At 39.2% G+C, this 20,939-nt stretch overlaps 1 pseudogene; it reads right to left on the minus strand.

The window, feature by feature from the left end:
- LOC117634008 lies at nucleotides 1-4,306 on the minus strand (annotated as a pseudogene).
- Nucleotides 4,307-20,939: the final 16,633 nt, after the last annotated feature.

A 20,939-nucleotide genomic window follows, 5' to 3' on the forward strand; every position in this document is an offset into this window, starting at 1 on the left:
TCACATAGACGGGGGAGTATCGAGGTACAACACCTCGAGAGTCTTAGTTTGTTCTTGCAAAGTATCAATTTGCTCCAAGTAAGGTTTTAGGCGATGCCCATTCACCTTGAAGACAGAACCTGTTTTCATGTCTTGAATCTCAGCAGCTCCATGTGGAAATACACGAGCAACTAGAAACGGTCCAGACCATCTTGAACGAAGTTTGCCCGGAAATAATCGAAGTCTTGAGTTGAACAACAACACCTTTTGATTGGGCTCAAAATGCTTGGGTACTAGTGCTTTGTCATGGGCAATTTTTGTCTGGTCTTTATAAATCTTCGCATTCTAGTAAGCTTCATTTCGCAATTCATCCAATTCATTAAGTTGGAGTTTCCTTGCAATCCAAGCTTCATTTATGTCAAAATTCAATGTTTTTAAGGCCCAAAATGCCCGATGTTTTAACTCCACCGGAAGATAACATGCTTTCCCAAAGACAAGCCGATAACGATACATGCTAAAGGAGTCTTGAAAGCTGTCCTATATGCCCAACATGCATCGCTCACCTTCAAAGCCCAATCTTTACGGTTTTGATTCATGGTTTTCTCAAGGATGTGTTTAATCTCCCTATTGGAAACTTCAACTTGGCCACTTGTTTGTGGGTGGTAAGGAGTGGCAACTTTATGTGTGACATTATACTTCCGCACGAGAGCGTCGAAAGGATTATTGATAAAGTGGGAGCCTCCATCACTAATGATAGCACGCGGGGTTCCAAAACGAGTAAAGATGTGTTCTTTCAAGAAATTTAACACCACCTTGTGATCATTGGTCCATGCTGGGAGTGCCTCTACCCATTTAGAAACGTAATCCACCGCAACAATAATGTAGAGATAACCATGAGATATAGGAAAAGGGCCCATAAAATTGATGCCCCAAACATCAAACAACTCAACTTCCAAAATATTGGTTAAGGGCATCTGTGATCTTGAGGATAAGTTCCCCGTTCTTTGGACCTATCGCGTGTTATAACAAAATGATGTGCATCTTTAAATAAAGTAGGCCAATAAAATCCGCTATGCAGTACCCTTAAAGCTGTCTTCTTGGCACCAAAATGCCCACCGCAAGCATATGAATGGCAAAACGTCAAGATACTCTGAACTTCACTTTGGGGAACACGTCTTTGAATGATTTGATCAAGGAAATGTTTGAAGAGATATGGATCATCCCAATAGTAGTGTTGCACTTGGGAGAGGAAGAGCTTCCCTTGTTGCTTGTCCCAATTTTTCGGAATATACTTTTGGGCAAGGTAATTTACTATGTCTGCATACCAAGGAAGTTGTTCGACAAAGAAGAGTTGCTCATCTGGAAATGATTCGTTGATAGAGAGATCTCCACCTTCTTGAACCAATCTCGAAAGGTGGTCGGCGACAACATTTTCAGTCCCCTTTTTATCTTTGATGTCAAGATCGAATTCTTGCAAGAGGAGAATCCACCTAAGAAGTCGTGGCTTTGTGTCTTTCTTGGTTAATAAGTGCCGGAGTGCTGCATGATCAGAGAATATAATCACCTTAGAGCCGATCAAATAGCTCCGAAACTTCTCCAATGCAAACACTACTGCAAGCAATTCTTTCTCGGTGGTTGAGTAGTTCATTTGAGCATCATTTAGAGTTCTACTTGCATAATATATGACATGAGGAAGCTTGTCAACCCGCTGTCCCAGCACAGCCCCTATTGCATAATCAGAAGCATCACACATGATTTCAAAAGGAAGAGTCCAATCTGGGGCTCTTATGATAGGGTGTCAATTCCTTCTTGAGAGTTTCAAAAGTTGTCAAACACTCTTCATTGAAGTTAAAAATGGAATCCTTAGCAAGGAAGTCACACGAGGGTTTTGTGACTTTTGAGAAATCCTTGATGAATCGTCGGTAAAAACCCGCATGTCCAGGAAAGGAGCGAACTTCTTTGACTGAGGTTGGAGGAGGAAGCTTCGAAATAAGCTCCACCTTGGCTCTATCTACTTCGATGCCTTGAGAGGAGATGATATGGCTGAGAACTATTCCCCTTTTTACCATAAAGTGGCACTTTTCCCAATTTGAGATCAAATTGGTTTCTTGACACCGTTGGAGCACCAATGAAAGATGGTGGAGGCACTGATCAAAAGAGGAACAGAAAACTGAGAAGTCATCCATAAACACTTCAATAAACCTATCTACCATATCTAAAAATATGCTCATCATGCATCGTTGGAAGGTTGCTGGAGCATTGCATAAACCAAAAGGCATTCTTCCATACTCAAAAGTGCCAAAGGGACACATGAATGTTGTTTTGTCTTGCTCTTCTAGAGCTATCGAAATTTGGTTATACCCTGAATACCCATCAAGAAAACAATAATGACTATGGCCTGCAAGTCACTTAAGCATTTGATAGATAAAGGGCAATGGAAAATGATCCTTTCGGGTTGCACTGTTGAGCTTCCGATAGTCAATACAAACCCGCCAGCCCGTGACTATCCTCTGAGGTATGAGCTCATTGTGTTCATTCTTTACTATTGTAATTCCGGATTTCTTAGGTACCACTTGCATTGGACTTACCCATTTACTGTCAGAGATAGGGTATACGATACCAACATCTAACAACTTAAGAACTTTTGCACGTATCACCTCTTTCATGTTTGGATTTAGGCGTCTCTGAGCCTCCCTAGAAGGCTTTGAATCATCTTCAAGGTGTATCTGATGCATGCAAAGTGAAGGACTAATCCCTTTGATGTTTGCAATACTCCATCCCAAGGCTTGCTTATACTCTCTTAATACCCGAATCAATTTTTCTTTTTCGGTTTGACTAAGGTCAGCAGCTATAATAACAGGAAGAGTCTCTGAATCACCCAAGTATACGTACTTCAAAGTTGTTAGAAGGGGCTTGAGTTCGAGGTTTGGAGGTTGGACAATGGAAGGAATGAGTTTGGCATGTGAGGAGGGCAAAATTTCAAACTTTGGTTGGCTCCAAGGGAGATATGATGTCACAACATTGAGATCTTCCTCTGTTGCAAGAATGGTGGCCTTCTCAAAACTCATTCCATGTTGTGAGATGCATATTTCCAACGGATCTTTTAGGCTTAATTCAATGAATGTCTTCTCTATAATGCGATCCATAACTTCGACATGAAAACAATCGTAAGGATCTATGGGTCTCTTCAAAGCTTCAAGGACCTGAAAGTTGACATTAATATCTTGCACAGTCATGGTCAGTAAACCTGATTTAGCATCAATTTTCGTACCTGCAGTGGCCATGAAAGGTCGGCCAAGGATGAGAGGGAGTTCACAACCTGAAATTTCAGCTTCTTCCATATCCAAGATGACGAAGTCAGCAGGGAGGATAAATTGATCAACGTGAATGAGTACATCTTCAACAATCCCTCTAAGGTACTTCACAGAGCGATCCTCAAATTGCAAAGATATAAAGATATGCTTCAATCCCCCTAGCCCAAGGTGTTCATAAACAAAGTAGGGCATTAAGTTCACACTTGCTCCCAAATCATGCAATGCTTTGTCAAATTTTGTTTTTCCAATAGTGCACGGGATTGTAAAGCTCCCAGAATCCTGAAGCTTAGGTGGCAACTTTCTTTGAAGTACAACGCTCACATTGTCGAATAACATCACTTTTTCATGAGCTTCAAACCTCCTTTTGTTGGTGCAAATATCCTTCAAAAATTTTGCATATGAAGGGATTTGTTTAATAGCCTCAAGTAAAGGAATATTAATTTGTACCTTCTTGAATTGCTGCATAATATCTCTCTTACACTTATCATTACGAACCTGTCTACTACATTGAGGGAAGGGTAGAGGACCATAGTGTTTGTGTTTTGAGTAGGAAGAGTGTGGTTCACAGACTCAACATGATTGTTAGACTTCAAGGAGTCTTCAGACTGCTTATCAAGTTGATGCCTTGATTCTGTCATGACCTCATCTTCTTCTTTATCAGTGATCTCTGAATTTCCAATCTTATTATCAATCACTTTTCCACTTCTCAAAGTCGTAATAGCTTGGACTTGATCATGATTTCTAGGATTGGCTTCTGTTTGGCTTGGAAATTGACCTTGTGTTCTCTCTAATCTGTTTAGAGTAGTGGCTATTTGTCCCAACCGAACTTCGCATTTGGATTGACTCTTTTCCAACACCGATTGACTTTGTTTAAGTGATGCAACCTCTTGTTCATATCTGTCTAATTTCTTCAAGAGTTGAGATAGTATCTCCTTAATAGAAGGATCTTCATGTTGTGTGGGAGGAGTTTGATAGGGTTGCTGGAATGGCTTTGAGGAATTGGAAGTTCCCATTGTATTATGTGAATTGCTCCAAGAAAAGTTTGGGTGTTGTCTCCACCCGGGATTATAGGTATTGGAATAAGGATCATTTCGGGGCCTTCCATTGAACTCATTGACCCCTTGCACATCTTCTAGGATAGGATTCGATGGGCAATTTGCAGTGTCGTGGGCAATGCTGGCACATAGGTTACATGGTTGTGCAGTTACCTTATGTACCAATGGGGTGAGAAGTTGCAACTTGTGCTTCTAAACCTGTCTGACACTAACTTCATAGATGCCTCCTTTCTGTGTCGATAATGTAGGTGCAACTCTTGAATCTTTTGTAGGAAAGTCCCAATGCTTAGAGTTCTCACAAATTGTTTTAAATGCGTTGATAGCTTCATCTGCAGTCTTGTCCATTAAGCTTCCACCGATTGTTGAATCTACCATGCTCCTGCTTTGCGAGTTCAACCCTCTATAAAAGTAGTAAACTTTTTTCCATATGTCGAAACCATGATGAGGGCATTGAAGAAACAAATCCTTATATCGCTTTCGACATTCATGAAATAGTTCACACTCTTGTTGACAGAAACACATAATATTTGCTATCAAAGCATTGGTTTTATGAGCAGGGAAAAATTTTGGAAGAAATTTCTTAGATAAAATCAGTCCAAGAATTTATAGATGCTTCTGGAAGAGAGCCTAACTAGTTTGTTGCTTCATCCCTCAGAGAAAATGGGAAAAGTCGAAGTCGAATTTGCTCTTCACTAACACCGCCATAATTGAATGTTGAGGAGATGGTGAAGAATGTCTTGAGATGATGGTAAGGATTTTCCTCCTCCTTCCCATGAAAACTAGGTAGAAGTTGGATAGTTGTTGGGCGAATTTCGAAACGCTGTGTGATTGGAGTCAAGACGATGCACAACAATGCATTTCCGCTGGTGCGCTGTAATCCCTTAAAAGCCTTTGTTGTGGTGGTGAGTCATCTCTACCATTGTTGACTAGATTAGCCATGGTTGGTCTTGGTGAAAAATTCTCCCTTCGATGTTTTCGTACCGTACACTCAAGTTCTTGATCAGTGGGAATTAACTCCAACTTGAGAGAACGCCTCCCTTGCATACAATTTTCAGAAATTAGGTTTTTGTACAATGGGGTTCTCCAATTGGAACCAAGAGCTGCTGCGTGAGAAGAGTTATCTTGTTTCCTTTTGTTGAGCAGCCCCAATTTTTGTTGGTTTCCTCTTTTGATGTTAATGGCTACACCTAGAAAAGAAAACGATTTTAAATGGCAACACAAACAGGATTAGGAGAATAAAATTGAATGGAGAAAAAGGAAACACGAAAGCCTGATTTCATGGGTTTGGAGTTCTCCAATTGGAAAAAGGAGTTTCCAATTTGAGTGACTGGAGTGGTGGTGTGAATGCTTGAAGTGCAATTCCCCAATCAATTGCTGGAAGTAGCTGGCGTAGAGTTTTTGGAAGACCAAACCCAACTCTAATTGGAATTGCTTTCCAGTTTCTGGAGATTTGGCTCTTCCCTAGCCACATGTGTATTTGCCCTCCTCACATGATGATGATGTGGGTTGTGTAATATATATATATATATATATATATATATATATAACTCACCCTTTCCTTAACTAGACCACGTGGCAGAATCCTCAATACTCATGTGGCTAGGGAATGAGCAGTCCAACTGGGGGACTATTGCTCCCCAGACAAGCATGGTAGAATCCTCAATACACGTGCGGCTAAGTATCCCTCATACTCGCGCAGACTGCTGGTCAAGGCCTTAGGTACACCAGATCAAGGGTGCCCGGTATCTCGACACACCTCCGAAGAGTTACCGTGTGTCTAATATATCAAGTATCAATATTAGGGGAGGTACATATGATAGTGCACATCATGTACCGGGGAAACCAATCCAACACATGGATTGTTTTACTAGACCACATGGCAAAATCCTCAATACTCATGTGGCTAGGGAATAAGCAGTCCAATCGGGGGACTATTGCTCACCAGACACACACAGTAGAATCCCCAATACACGTGCGGCTGAAATAAGTCTTACGAGCATGGAAGGCAGGTCAAGGCCTACGGCACACTCCGCCAAGGGTGCTTGGGTAATCAACATCGCACACGTCGGAAAATACTTCAATGAATGTGTGGTTATCATCCATATCAAACCGGGGAAGGTACATATGATGGTGCAATTCACAAACCCATATCCCAATATTATATATATATATATATATATATATATATCCCCACTTCCCACTCAACATGCAAACCTTTATACATAATAATGATAACGATAATAATAGTAATAATAATAGTAATTACCATCATAATATTGACTATATATTCTCTGAAATCCTCATGCCACACTATAAACACCGAAACCAATAGTAAACCGTTTAGAAATCTAGTATTCATAATTCAAAGAATAAAGAAACGGATGTACATAATTCATCACTTTCATAAAAGCAGTACAACAAATAATCAAATGCCAAACTAGAGAATAAAATAATAAACGAACCAATTCTTAATAACCCATTGCTGTAATCCCTCGTCCTAAACCGTTAATAAACCTTTCTTTTATTCATTCATGAAACAGCTCACACTTATCAAATTAGCCATCAATTTTAAACATATATACACATTTAAAATCATCCCAAGCCATATCTGAAAAAAAATAGTATGTAAAAACATCTTACTTGGGAATAAAATTGACAAATACATTGTCAGTAAATATTTAATAAATTCAAAAGCATAAACAAAAGTCCATTTACCAATATAACTTACTATAAGGCAACAACCGAGCCGACATGGCCCACTGTCTAAGTCCATTGGGCTCGCAAGGCCCTAGACCTCAAATTGTTATATGATAAATCTTATTGGCCCATAACGATAAGTTAAACTCAAATTAGAAATTTCGTCATGATCCGACGGTCGGTTTGACCTCGATTGCGGAAATTGGTCAATTAGGCCAGCGAGGCCCACTACCTCCAATTTCGATTTGAAGGTTCCTATAGGTCCAACAAAGTTTACTACCCAAGTCTTGAAGGTTTGGTCTCAATCGAGGGGCCAGATCACTATCGATCGCATGATCGGAATGTTTTCTGGTTCATCTAACCCAAGAATCATTGATTTGGAGTATCCGGGACCCTGACTCTCAATTCCCAAATTTCTATACATTCTTGGAAATACGAGGAACGATATATTTGAAAATGAGACCAATCGAATGGTTCGAACCTACCCAGATATCGCCTAATATGTGAAGTTTCGTTCAGTAGTCGAACAATAACCTATTGCTAATCCGAGCATATCGTCGTGCTCTAGATGACAAGAGGATTATTTTGGAACCTTAAGAGCCGCCACAATGGGTCCTATGTGTCTCCACACGTGCTGGCAGCGCGTAGGGAAGGCAACGAGCCGGGTATGACAATACCATCCCCGTCCTTGTCCCCGCCCAATCCCCGATTTAAGCTTTTCGGGGAATCCCCGTCCCTGTCCCCGTCGGGGAAGTGCCTCCCATACCCGCCCCAATCCCCGATTTTCATATATGACCTACTTGATGGCGTACAAAAACTTAGCTTTTTTGTAAACACTTCTTAGTTTTAACCTTCCACTTTTATTTCCTCATCATTCATAGTTTGTTTGAGGATTTTGGTTTTCTTAACAACCAATAGAAGCAGCAGCACGTGGCTAACCCCTCATCTTCATTCATGGTATGTTTATGATCCTCACCATATTAGACCAATCAACTATGCTATTGCCAAGTTTGGTTAAACAATGTATCATATAAGCTCATTTGACTATGCTGCTATGCATACCAACCCTATGCAATGTATTAGAGATAAGGAGCGACGATTATATTAATATATATATATATATTAATTATAAATAAATATATTTCTTATCGGGCCGGGTTTGGGGATGGGGATAACAATACCATCCCCGGCCTATCCCCGACTGGGGATTTTGCAAATTCGGGGATCCCCGTACCCCTCCAAAAACTCCCCCCGTTAGGAGCGGGGACCTGACGGGTATTATTGCCATCCCTAGCAACGCATGGGTGTCTTAAGTAATTTCCAACAATTGGAAAGCTCCAAATCACCGGTCAAAGCCTATACCTATAGAACCACCAGAACTAGGGGAGTCACTTTTGGTCTTGGACCTAGGCCGAAAAGTGGCCGGAGCTAGCCGGAAAACACCTCAACAGTCAGCTCAAAACTTGGGATTTAGATTTGATTCAAAACAACCAACTTGACCTAAACCGCCTACCAAAACAGCTAGAGGACGTTAAGGAGATGAAGAACCATACCTTGGTTGATGGAAATTGTTGTTGGAAATGACGACGAAAAAACTACGATGTTTCTCCTCGTTCTAGTCGTTAAACTGTGCAAAATCGATCAAAGAAAACTAGTGGGCTAGGTAGAGGAGGAAGAGACAAGAAATTTAGAGGTGATTTCATCGAAATCGATGGCCTGGACGGCGACGAAATTCGCCGGAGAAGATGAAAGTTATTGTAGCAGTTGCGACTACTGTAGCAGCAAGTTGATTCAAAGAGGAGTGAATAGTCCTATTGACGAATCTGATCTGGTTTTAAATTAGGACTTCGTAAAAAATTTACGACATAGCTTCTTCATTTTAACTTCGAATTGAGCCCACTACGTGTCTACGAACTCGTGAGAGCGAGCTCTACATAATGTGGCCACTCAATTCCCCAAAATCATTTAGGAACAAAATTGACTAAAGTGACCCTACCCTAAGGGTAAAATTGTAACTTCACAATTAAATAAATTGATTACAATGATTAAATTATGTCGGGATGTTACAAAGGGAGGCATGCTTTTTGTATGATTGATTGCTTCTATAGTAAGATGAGTCAAACTCTAAGGATTACTTTTCTAGTTTTATTGACTGGCACTGTCAAATTATTAATGGCAAGTATATAAGAGAATTATACGCAAAAGCACAGTCAAAAGTGCACAAAGGTAGAAGGAGAGGGGTTTTCTCGCACATTGCAAGGTGTCATAGGGTTCAAACCTCAAGTCGGATGAAAATAAAACTACCGTAACAAAACATCTAATAGTAAGGGATCAATATACATCAAGATGCACATCAAATGAACTGATAAGCTCTTTCCAATTGTCAATGCGATCTCGATATGGACTATACCAATCAAATGCTTGGATGTTGGAAATATCGAGCCAACAATTGATAACAAGTGGCATAGGATGGTGTGATTGCAAGTGTAGCTGTCAAAATAAAATTAAAGTTGTCAAATGTATGGTTAAAACAACAAACAAATTTTATGACGCAAAACTCCTAGCTATAAATAGAAAAAATTTATATTAATACATGCACAAAGTGTTTTTCAACCAATCCGATGGCAATTTCCCGACGTTGATGTTCAGGCGAAGGATGACTTTCCGTTAGTAGGAACATAAGAGACATGGTATTTAAAAAAAGTATCACGACCACATTGTAACAATTTGCAATAAGGTAACCCATTTCTGGTATGAGCATCCACCTATCTTCTAGAGGGGAATTATCAAAATAATCCAAGCGGTACTCAACCTCACTCTTCCTTTCAACACTCTGAAAGATGAATTCATAAAGAAATTCATCATTTTTCAACTCATTTAGTAACTCCCTCCATACCTTACGCCAATAATTCTTCCCATAACCTAGCAACCCAACAATGGCTCTAAATGTAATAACCCAAACCTAAATTAATATTTAATTAGTAATTTATTAAGAGGAAAAGACAATTTTGCCCTTGGAATAATTTAGTAACGAAAGGTTGACTTTTTGACCGACAAGGAATTTGACAATTCCACATACACCGTTGCGTCGACCACGACGAAACGAGTTCGTTGACACGAAGTGGGCTCGAATCGGAGCTTTAACGAAGAAAACCCGGTTAAAATATTACGAGGGGCAAAATGGTAAATTGAAAAATCATATTTTTTTTTTACAAAACCTCACTTCTCTTTCTTCTCCCTCAGTTTCTCTCTCTCTCTCTCTCTCTCTCTCTCTCTCTCTCTCTCTCCCTCTCTCTCTCCCGTCGCGAATTCTTCCCCCATCCCGATTGGAGTTTGTGGCGCCGTCGCCACCACAGAGCACCACCGGCCACGAGACCAGTCTTGTTCGAACCGCCACGTCCTCCTCTTCTCATCCCACCTGGTCTCCATCGCCGTCAGCCACTCCAGCCGTTGGAAATTTCAGAAATCCGAGTGGGTGTGATCGAAACTTCACAGCCGTCGTTCTCCATCGTCCGGCACCAAGTCGGACGATCCAGGTATGGATTTTGCACCTCTCGAGCTGTTCTAGCTGCCTGTTGGGTAGGATTCAATCGGTTCTTACCGTAGGTAATTGATTTTTTCGAATTGGAAATTCGACCAGTTTTCGGCCTCTGAGTTCGGCCACTTCCGATCAGTTTTGGGGGTAGGTCCAAGAACAAAAGTGGCTCCAAATATGGTGTTATACCTAGGGTAGGAGTTTGGAGCCGTGATTTTGTGATTTTTCGGCGATGCGTAATCGCTTTGGACACCCAGTGCTGCCGGCGCGTGGGCGAGGGTAGTGAAGTGGCACTGTGTCTTGATGAAATCCTTAGGTTGTCATGAGCGCGTAGGAATTTGCGGATCTCAATTTGGATACCGTTTGAGCCTCGAACGGATTTTACATATTGTGCAATTTTCGGGTTCAATACTGTTGAGCCTTTGGATCGTAATCAGTTTCAGATAAGTTACTCTAGACAATTTTAGAATCGTGTAGGATTTGACGCATCATGAATCGGAGTCCCAGATACTCCGAAATCGTGAACACTAGGGCTAGGGTTTAGAAATTATGTCATTGCACGAACGTGATCAATCCGACCGTCCGATCGAAACCAAACCTTCGGGACATGTGTCCTAGATATATTGGAACGCTTACAGGCTTCCGGATCATATTGTGAGGTCATGGACCCGCGGGGTCCCAAGTTGACTTTTTGGGACTTTAGCGATTTTTGAGTCTCAAGATACTGCTAAGCCAGAAGGAAAGCTTTTATGGGCATAGGAATAATTTTCCTTTGATGCACGTACTTCTAGGAGCCGGGGGTCAGGGCTTTTAAATTAATACTATATTGTATTAATAGAATATTATGGTCATTGAATCAGGCACCCGGGCACCAGTTGACCCGCAGGAAGGACCTTCAAGAGGTCTAGCGAGCACAGACTACCAGTGAGTGGACTCTTTGTTTTTATAAATGAATTTAAGCAGTTTAGTTTTAGTTACAGTATTTGATCTTGAATAAATTTTATTCAAAAGATTAGTGTTATAAGTTGTTTTATGTTTTTGAAAATTTTGGTTTGTATGCTGCTGAGTGGAATACCCTTTAACGGATATAGTAAAAGAAATTCTAGTTAATTATCAGATAAATAGCAGCAGAATTTGAAAGGTTACAGAAATGTTATATTTTCCTAAATCACCTTGTACCCAGAGATTAAATGTTGCCTTCGGATTATATTGGTTGCCTTCGGTTTAGTCAACATGCTTGACAGTTGCCCCACGAGTTCTTTGGTACTCGAATTCGTGTGGAGCGAGTAATGCGGATCAGGTAGACTACGGTCTCCTGAATCCTGCGAGTTGCGGCCCGGATTGACCTCGTGTCACTGAGACCTGCAAGTATGTGTCACCCATGGTGATATAAGGAATTGACGGATATAAGAAATTGACGGAAATAAAGGGTACACCTAGGTGGTAGTTTTAAACTGTTGTCAATGCCTTAAGAAATTAATGTTGACCATGAGTATGCTTGGCTTATATATATGTATAATTATACAAGTGCATTGAATTCAGAAATAAAGAGAATAATTTAGTTTGTATAACTGTTTTTACAGTGGGGTTAGTATGTTCATATGCTATTTGCTAAACTTTGTTTTGGGGTCACTCACCCTTTTTAATGTTTTGCGCCCCCAGGCAGTAGACGTGCACAGGAATCCACCACCGAGGCGTTTTCCACCTTCTGCGCCTTTCTTTTGATGTAGGACTTTTTGTTTTGTAAAAGGATTGACTCCTTTGTAAATTCTTAGTAACCGCTCTGATGTTTTGCCCTAGATTTAGAATTAAACTGTTGGAATGTATATATATGTATGATGGCAGTTGGTTGTATATATATATATATATATACTTGTTAGGCAGGTGTAAATGTTTTGGTATTGAGCCAGTTACAAGGGAAACTCTGCCGATTTTTCGGTAGCAGTCAACCTTGTTATTTTATCGTGCTTTGTATAGAAGGGCAAACAAGTCATTTATGCCCGACATCCACCAGGTGTCGGACACGCACAGGGTCCAGCTCGGATTCCAAAGCGGAATTTGGATCGGGTCCTGTCACTAAAGCCACAATTGCCATCAGATTTTACATCTTTAGCCCCCCATAATAAATGGCCTTATAGCAACTGGAAGTTTGTCATTATATTGCTGTGTCAAGTCTTCAAGATTGACAATTTATTGCTTATGGACCTAAATAAAAAAAGTAAAAGTTGATCTTTTGAAATTTTGATGAGTTAATCAAAATAATATAAGTAAATACCAGTAATTTTGGTGGCCGCTTCTTAGGCAGTGTAGTCTCAACATTTACAATTGTGAGTGCTAATGATTGAGTATCATGGTTCACCTCTAAAGTAAATAAACATAAGGAGCAACAAGTATAATTGTAATATGAAGTACTTACCGTTAGACAGTCGAGAATTCCTATTACAACCGGATTCGACAAGCTCAAAGGCTAAAGGCAATCTACGAGTAGACTTGTCAAAATTACTTGGATGCCCTTTTGTCTTGATCTTCACTTATGGTTCTCTAAGTGTTGAAGATTTTGGATCCATAATCTCTTGTAACTTCATACCGATGTGTCTTTTGGTGTCAGCATCATTACTTTTAAACCAATTGACAAATACGTCAATCTTTGCATCTGCAGGAGAATCTAAGTTGCATTAATTTGAGCAGCAGGAACATATCTAATTTCCTCCAATGAGGATGAACACAATGAAGAGGAATGGGTCGGAATACTGGACTTAACTCAGCCATCTCATGAGCACATGGTAACCCGTGACTGCATTTAATAACGCAACCGCATGCAGTGAGATCAACCCCGACATATTTTATCCTCTTTCACTCACATAAAATTTCCTCTAAGGAAACCATAGATACATATCCTATCAAGTCTTTAAGTAGGCTCACCTTATTGAATTCATGTTGGACAAATGATTGACTTCTCTCAAATGAAGCCTTTATCGCAGTGTTTTGCAATACTAACATGGTATGAATCTTGGCCCACGATGTTTCGAAGTTGCATCGGCTTGTGCCAAGTTGTCGCTTCAGTTTTGAATGTGCACTTTCTGCCCTATTTATAAATATTGAAACAAGATATTTAGTATAAGCTCGAAATAACTTATATAGATGATACGGGTTATCATTAAATAGTCGACGTACCTATTTGATGTGGTGTTGCTAAAATGCATGCAAGTGTCCGCCCATACAGCCACAAACCTATTCTTATACTCTTTTAACCAATTGAACTTCACATAAGCAAGAGCCTTACTATACTTTCCTTCAAAGATCCTATCCATCTCATGTAGATTTCTTTCATAATCAACCTCAGGCTTTGCTAAGACCAGCATATTCCATAACACTATAAATTGTTCCCATTTTTCACCATTTTTAAGTATACCCTTGCAAGCCTTCATCACACACCTGTTGATATGCCATCTACATAATAAATGTCGGGCACTAGACAACACATTGGGAATGACATTCATAAGTCCCATTTCCATATCAGTGACAATCACACCTGGAAGACAACTTGTATTCATGATGCTCTTCAATCTATTCAAAACCCACACATAGTTGTCTTCCTTTTTAGAAGACATATAAGCAAATGCAGCTGAGAATGTTGGTTTCGTCAATGTCACCCCCACAATTTGTAATAATGGGTATCGAAACTTGTTTGTCTTATATTTACAATCCATTACTAGTACATGAGGAAATGCGTGCAATAGGTTTACACTATCAGGGTGAGCCCGAAAAAGATCGGTCACACAATTGGTGTCATCAGTCCTATGCCAATGAATATACTTGTGATCAGATAGTTTGCATAGCATTAGTTGCATCTCAACCACTCTGCTTTTGTGTCTAGCATTGTAGATTGTCCTAATTGTTGTTACATTTTTTCCATCTCTTCGTTTAATGGTGTATAATATATCTTTTGGCCTCACCAAGCTTTTAGACATATCCACGAGCAAGTTGTTTTCTTCCTTGCTTAACTGCCCTGCATATGAATGCCCTTCATGATACTCAGCATAATGATGGTTATGAACTCCACATGCAACCCCAACTTTCCACTCATCTCCATGACCAATATTTAACCCCTTCAGCTGAAACGGGCAACCACACTTCTTTGTACCAGTGCTTTTAGGACCCTTTTTTTTCCAGTGATCAATATATACATCTGTATTAGAATTCATTGGTTGTTCGTCATCTGAATCTACAGTAGGCTTCTTGATATAATCCCCACCTCTCTCACAACCTAAAGTAATTCTAGCTCTCCTCATTATATTTTTCCCAGCTCCATCAGACCTTTTAATGACAACTACTATGCCACACTTTTCTTCCTTGCACACGACTCCAGTTAAGCAATGCATCTCAACTATTCATTATCTTTATAAAAGCATATATGGTAGTTGTAAAAGATTATCAACCACTCATAAGTTACAACATCATAATAATAGTTTATTTACCTCATCATTTGTGAATTATTTAATTGTGTCCAAAATACTTTCTGTCCTGGTACCCTGGCTTGGAGTAGAAGTATTTTGTTCTGGTTGCCACAAAATAAAAAATAAAAAACACGGCTCCAATTAAGCGGTGCATCTCAACTATTCTTAGTTATATATATTTTTTTATCTACATAAAAACATATTATGATAAAAACAATATAGTATTAGTTCTATAAGGATTACTATGCTTAGTTATATCAACCAAAAATCCCATTCACACACAATAATTTTAATTGACAGCCTCACAATACAAGTTAGTGTAATGATAGAAAGAATTTATAAATTAACTACTAGCGACTTCTGGTCCTACGAATGGTGAGCACATGAAAGGTAACAAAATAAACATATTCCAAAAAAATAGTTACAAATGGGCATTAGTTAATAAATTCATTTAAGTTGAGTTATGATGCATTCCTGTTATAGACCATAGTAGAATTCCAAGACATTTTCTCAAACCCAGCTAATGACACATGAACCTTAATGAAATCCCAATGAAAATAGAAAAATAAGATAGAAACTGGAACAAGATAGGTCAAACCTGTAACCCGACAAGTTCATTTTGAAAATCAACAAGCTTTAAATGGACAGTTGGCTGTGTACTTGAAAGTAGACTATCATAATTTGAAAGTAGACTATCATAATCCTACCAGGAAACACAAGCATAGTACTCATGAGTCATGAGTTGTGACTGCCATAAAGCAACAATTGAAAAGTTGGATATATGAAACAAAGGGAAGAGAATAAGATCATTACAGCCAAGCAATCAACAAGCCTTTCCATCAGCTCTCACGCAGCTTTTAAAGAGGTAGGCTCCTCAACATTCTACCTCTTTAAAAGACTAGTGGGGTGTGTGTATAGATGTACTGGGGTTAAGTATTAGGTTGGTGACTCTTTGGGAAGTGTTCTTTTTAAAGGGAAGACTTTGTCAATTTTTCAATAGAAGTCTTTTCCTTTCTTGGGAAAGAAGGGCAGTATAGTAAAATGGGTCCGGCATCGGCAAGGTGTCGGACGGTAACATGATTCATCACTGGTTTCAAGGGGGAATCCAGAGCAAGTCCAGTCATGCTCGATACACAACGCCAGGAACGCCACAATAGAAAGGTGCACCCGAGAGAAGAAATCAAACCTTGAAAGATATGGTTCGCAGAGTGATTTCAAAAACTGATTTGCCTAAGTATCTTTCGAGAGATGCGATCAAAATCGCAAACTGGATACTCAATAGAGTGCCTAGCAAGTTAGTACCTAAGATACCTTTTGAAATCTAGAGTGCCAGAAGGCCTAGGTTGCAACATCTCCATGTTTAGGGTTGCAAAGTTGAAGCTAGAATCTACAACCCTCAGGAGAAGAAGTGATCCTAAAATGATTAGCTATTATTTTATTGGATATTGTTCAAGGTCAAAAGGTTTTAGATTTTACTCTCCAAATTATAGTACCGGAATTGTTGAGATTGGTTGTGCAAAGTTTATAGAACATGAGGAGAATGGTACTGAGAATGAAGATTTTATTTTCAAAGAAGAATGTGATGTAATTGTGATAGAAAATGCTGAACAAAATGCGACATCCATGATTCCCCTAAGTGATATTGTTCAACTACACGCTACCGATACACTGCAAAATCACCAATTGGAGCCCCCTTAGTTTGATGAACCAATTGATCAACAACAAAAACAAGTTGTTGAAAATGTATGTAAAAACTACCTTCATGAATGGTGAACTTGAAGAACCTAATTTTATGAAACAACCTGAAGGGTTTGCAAATGAGGGAAAAAGGCATATGGTTTGCAAACTTAACAGGGTGATTTATGGTATGAAGCAAGCAAGGAGAAGGTGGTATTTCAAATTTATAGGTGCTTCATGTGATTGGTGATGGAATGTTTGATAAAGAATAGCAGTGCTTGTCTATAGTTCATTTTGTCTAATTGCTTTTCACTGTTGATAGAAGGGAAGGACTTTACTTATTTAAACTCATGGCCAAATAAAGATAATCAAACTTTTAGAATACAAAAACTTAGTGTTCTAGTGCTTGATCTAGTGGGAGAATGTTATATTTTCCTACATAGATCCACGAAATAGAAGCTAGTTTAGATTGATGAGTCATCGACTTATTGCAGTTTGATAAGAGTTTAAGTTTTGGCTATACCTGCGGCTCATAGTTGTGAATTAAGGAAAGTTTTTGTAGCCAAGTAAAGGGGTCTTAATAATTTCCTTTTAAGTGAACTGTTGCTTGATAGGTTTACATTGCTAGTTAAGTTAGGTCTCGGTGATGAGTAGAGACAACTTAAGACCTGCTCTTATCACACACATTCTCTAACCCTAGTCTCACAGAAAAGAGAAAACTGTAACATATTTGAGAAAGAGCAGAAGCCTTAAGTTGCTAACCCTTGTAGGTCTCGTGTCTTGTTGCTTGCTTTCAGCTGTTATTGGATGAGTTCTGAAGTCTTGTACTCTGGAAAGATGGTGACATGGATGAGTGCTATGTGTTTTAGTTTGTGTGAAAGATCCTAACTCACTTTCAGATTATATTCTAATAAGCAAATGAACAATAACCCACAACACTAGGACACATCAAAACCAGCAACCTAAGGTAACATATAGGAATGCAGAATTCATGCAAGGCACACCAACATATGGGACTAAGGAGGCCTATATAACAAGAGCCTTAAATCACAATCTTTAGCAAGCAGCGAGTGTGATATTCCCCATTTTTTGTTTATGCTAGGAGAACAATGTGGTGTGTTATTTCTGAATGTTACACTTTTGACATGTCAATTGTAGTTAAATAGAACAATTAATACTAGGCAATTCAGGCCAATGGAAGATGTTGCTCCATCTTCTAACCCTCCTAACTCGGCACCTCAATTGATTACTATGCCTCATTCTTTCCAAGTCAATTTCCTAGCCCATCAACTTACACACAACCAAAGGAAAATGTTTTTGCCAAGAAGGCCAACCCTTGGAGACCGTAAAAACACTTTTGGAGCTTTGAATTATATAGTAGTTAGCTTTTGTGTGTCTTGGGGCTTTTTATCTTAGAATATGAAGATTTTTTTTCTTGTTTTTGGAATGTTGATTTTGGAATTTGAAATGGTTTTGTGTCAATAATTTTTATGCTTGGTTGGGCATACTTTTTGTTAGCGCAAGATTTATGTGTTGGCATGTTTCCTAGCCTAAAACCATGTTATGTAATCTTTAGGATAGGTCGAGTAATGTTCAAGTGATGAAGATTTGATTGGAAGTGATGAAGATGAACAAAGGTTTTGAAGCTCTAAAGCACAAGGTTGTCTCAACTCATGATTAGGAAAGGTAAGTTTGTAACATCCCGACCCAATTTTAATAATTTAATTAATCTTTATAAATTTATTTAATTATGAAATTATAATTTTGCCCTCGGAGTAAGGTCATTTTGATTACTTTTTAATCTGGTAGGATTTTGGGGATATAAATGGTATCATGACATAGATCACGTCAATATGAGTTCGTAGACACCTAGTGGGCTCAAATCGGAGTTGTAACGAAGAAGTTACGATCTACGGAAGCCAAATGGTATAAACATAAATATTTCAAAAATGTTGTAAAGATAAACATGTGGAGCCCACAAAGAAATTAAGCAAACATCTATGGGGCCCACAAAGAAATTAAGCAAAAAGAAAATTTGGAGGCTTCTTACCTGTAGACTCACGGGTGCAGGTATCTCAGCCTATAAATAAGACCATCAGAAGAAGAAAAAAAAGGAGAAGAGGAGGAAGAGAAGAAAGAAAGGAAGAGGGTGAGTGAAAAGAGAGAAAATTCAGTAAGCCTCATATATTGCAAACTCTAAAGTTGTAGCTCTATTATTTTATTTAGTGAAAAGGTTACTGCTGCTGCTCTCCGAGGACGTAGGCATAGCCGAACCTCGTTAAATATTGTGTCTCGTCTACTTTACGTGCAGCTCAAAAAATTCGCACATATCTCAGGTTATTTTATAACACGTTATCAGCACGATAGTCTCTCCTTTTATTTCTGAAATTTTTCAACTCAACACTATGTGGTTATTTCTCTGTCTCCTCTCTGTCATATGTCTACTCTCACTTTACTACTACAACGACATGCAAACTTTCTTTTTTGTGTTCTCACAATTTCTATGTTGCTTAATCCATGCTTGTTTAATTTACTTCTTTGTAACGTAATTTGTAATTTCTAAGTTATTTAATCAGTCCTGTTATTTTATGGTGGTGTAATTTTATTTTTACCCATCGCGTTGTAATACAAATTATTGTAATAAAATGATGGTGTGATCTTAAAACCCATCTATTATATCTTGAATAGTGGCGCAGTAATATTGCCCATACTCTATAATATATTATGCACTTCATATATATTATGTGGAGGTTTTTATCCCCACATTTAATTTTATTTATGGTATGGTGTAGGTTTATTACCCATACGGCAATATTTAAAGGGTGGTGCGGGTTTATCGTCCACGCCTTTGCTTTTATTTAAATGTATGGAGCAGAATTAGTGCCCATACAAGCACACTTACTTTACCGCACATTTAAGGTATGGTGCGGGATTAACGTCCATACAGCAAGCAATTTAATTCATGACTTTATTTATCATCAATTAATATACCTGAATAATGAAATTCCTATTAATAAGTGGCTTAATGTTCCAGATCTCGAGCCTAAAGTTTTGGACAGCAAATTCATGACACTTTATTTTTATCATCAATTAATATACCTGAATAATGAAATTCCTATTAATAAGTGGCTTAATATCTCATATCTCGAGCCTAAAGTTTTGGATGGCAAATTTGGCAAAACTGGAGTTTGCTGCCTTGGACCTTTCCGGGGACAACTTTTTATCATGGGTCCTGGATGCCAAAATTCATCTACGAGCCAATGGCCTCGGACAAACAATTGTAGATGAGAATGATGCTTCGCCTGAAGAGAATGCGAAGGCCATGATCTTTCTTCGCCGCCACATCCATGAAGCACTGAAGAGCGAATATGTGGTGGTTGATGAACCGTTGGTTCTGTGGAAAGCTCTAGGTGAAAGATACGATCACCAGAAGACGGTGACTCTCCCAAGAGCTAGATACGAATGGACCCACTTGAGATTTCAAGATTACAAGTCAGTGTCCGAGTATAACTCTGCTATGCACAGAATTACCTCATTAATGAGGCTATGTGGGGAAAATATATATGAGGAGGATATGCTCGAAAAAACTCTGAGCACTTTTCATGCTTCAAATGTCCTCCTTCAACAGCAATACAGACATAGCGGTTTCAAGAAGTGCTCGGAACTTGTATCTTGCCTCTTGTTAGCTGAGCAGAATAATGAGCTCTTATTAAAGAATCACCAATCTCGCCCAACGGGCTCAGCACCACTTCCTGAAATAAATGCTGCATCTCATGAAGTGAATGCCACTTCATCTCGTGGTAATATCCACAAACGTGGGCGATGGGGCAAGCGTGGCCACTGGCAAGGAAATAGAAAAAATTGTGGTGCTCGTTCAGAGGGTTTAGGTCCAAGGAGTGGTCCATCCACGAATGGCAAAAATGCATCCCGTAATAAGGGAAAGGCACAGATGAGTCATGTGCCTAGAAATGAAAGCCCTTGTCACAGATGTGGTGCAAAGGGACATTGGGTGCGCACATGTTGTACGCCCAGGCATTTGGCGGATCTCTATCAAGCTTCACTTAAGAACAGAAAAGTGGAGATAAATTACATTGATCATGCTCCGCCAGCCACAGATGGCCCATCAGAAATATCACGTCAGCTAAACAAGACGCATCTAGATTGTTTATGAAACAATCCCTCTTTTAGTAACAAAATCAGAAACATCTAGATGCGTCTTGTTTAG

Source organism: Prunus dulcis, chromosome 7, assembly GCF_902201215.1.
Source record: "Prunus dulcis chromosome 7, ALMONDv2, whole genome shotgun sequence".
In the NCBI taxonomy this organism is placed as follows: Eukaryota; Viridiplantae; Streptophyta; class Magnoliopsida; order Rosales; family Rosaceae; genus Prunus; species Prunus dulcis.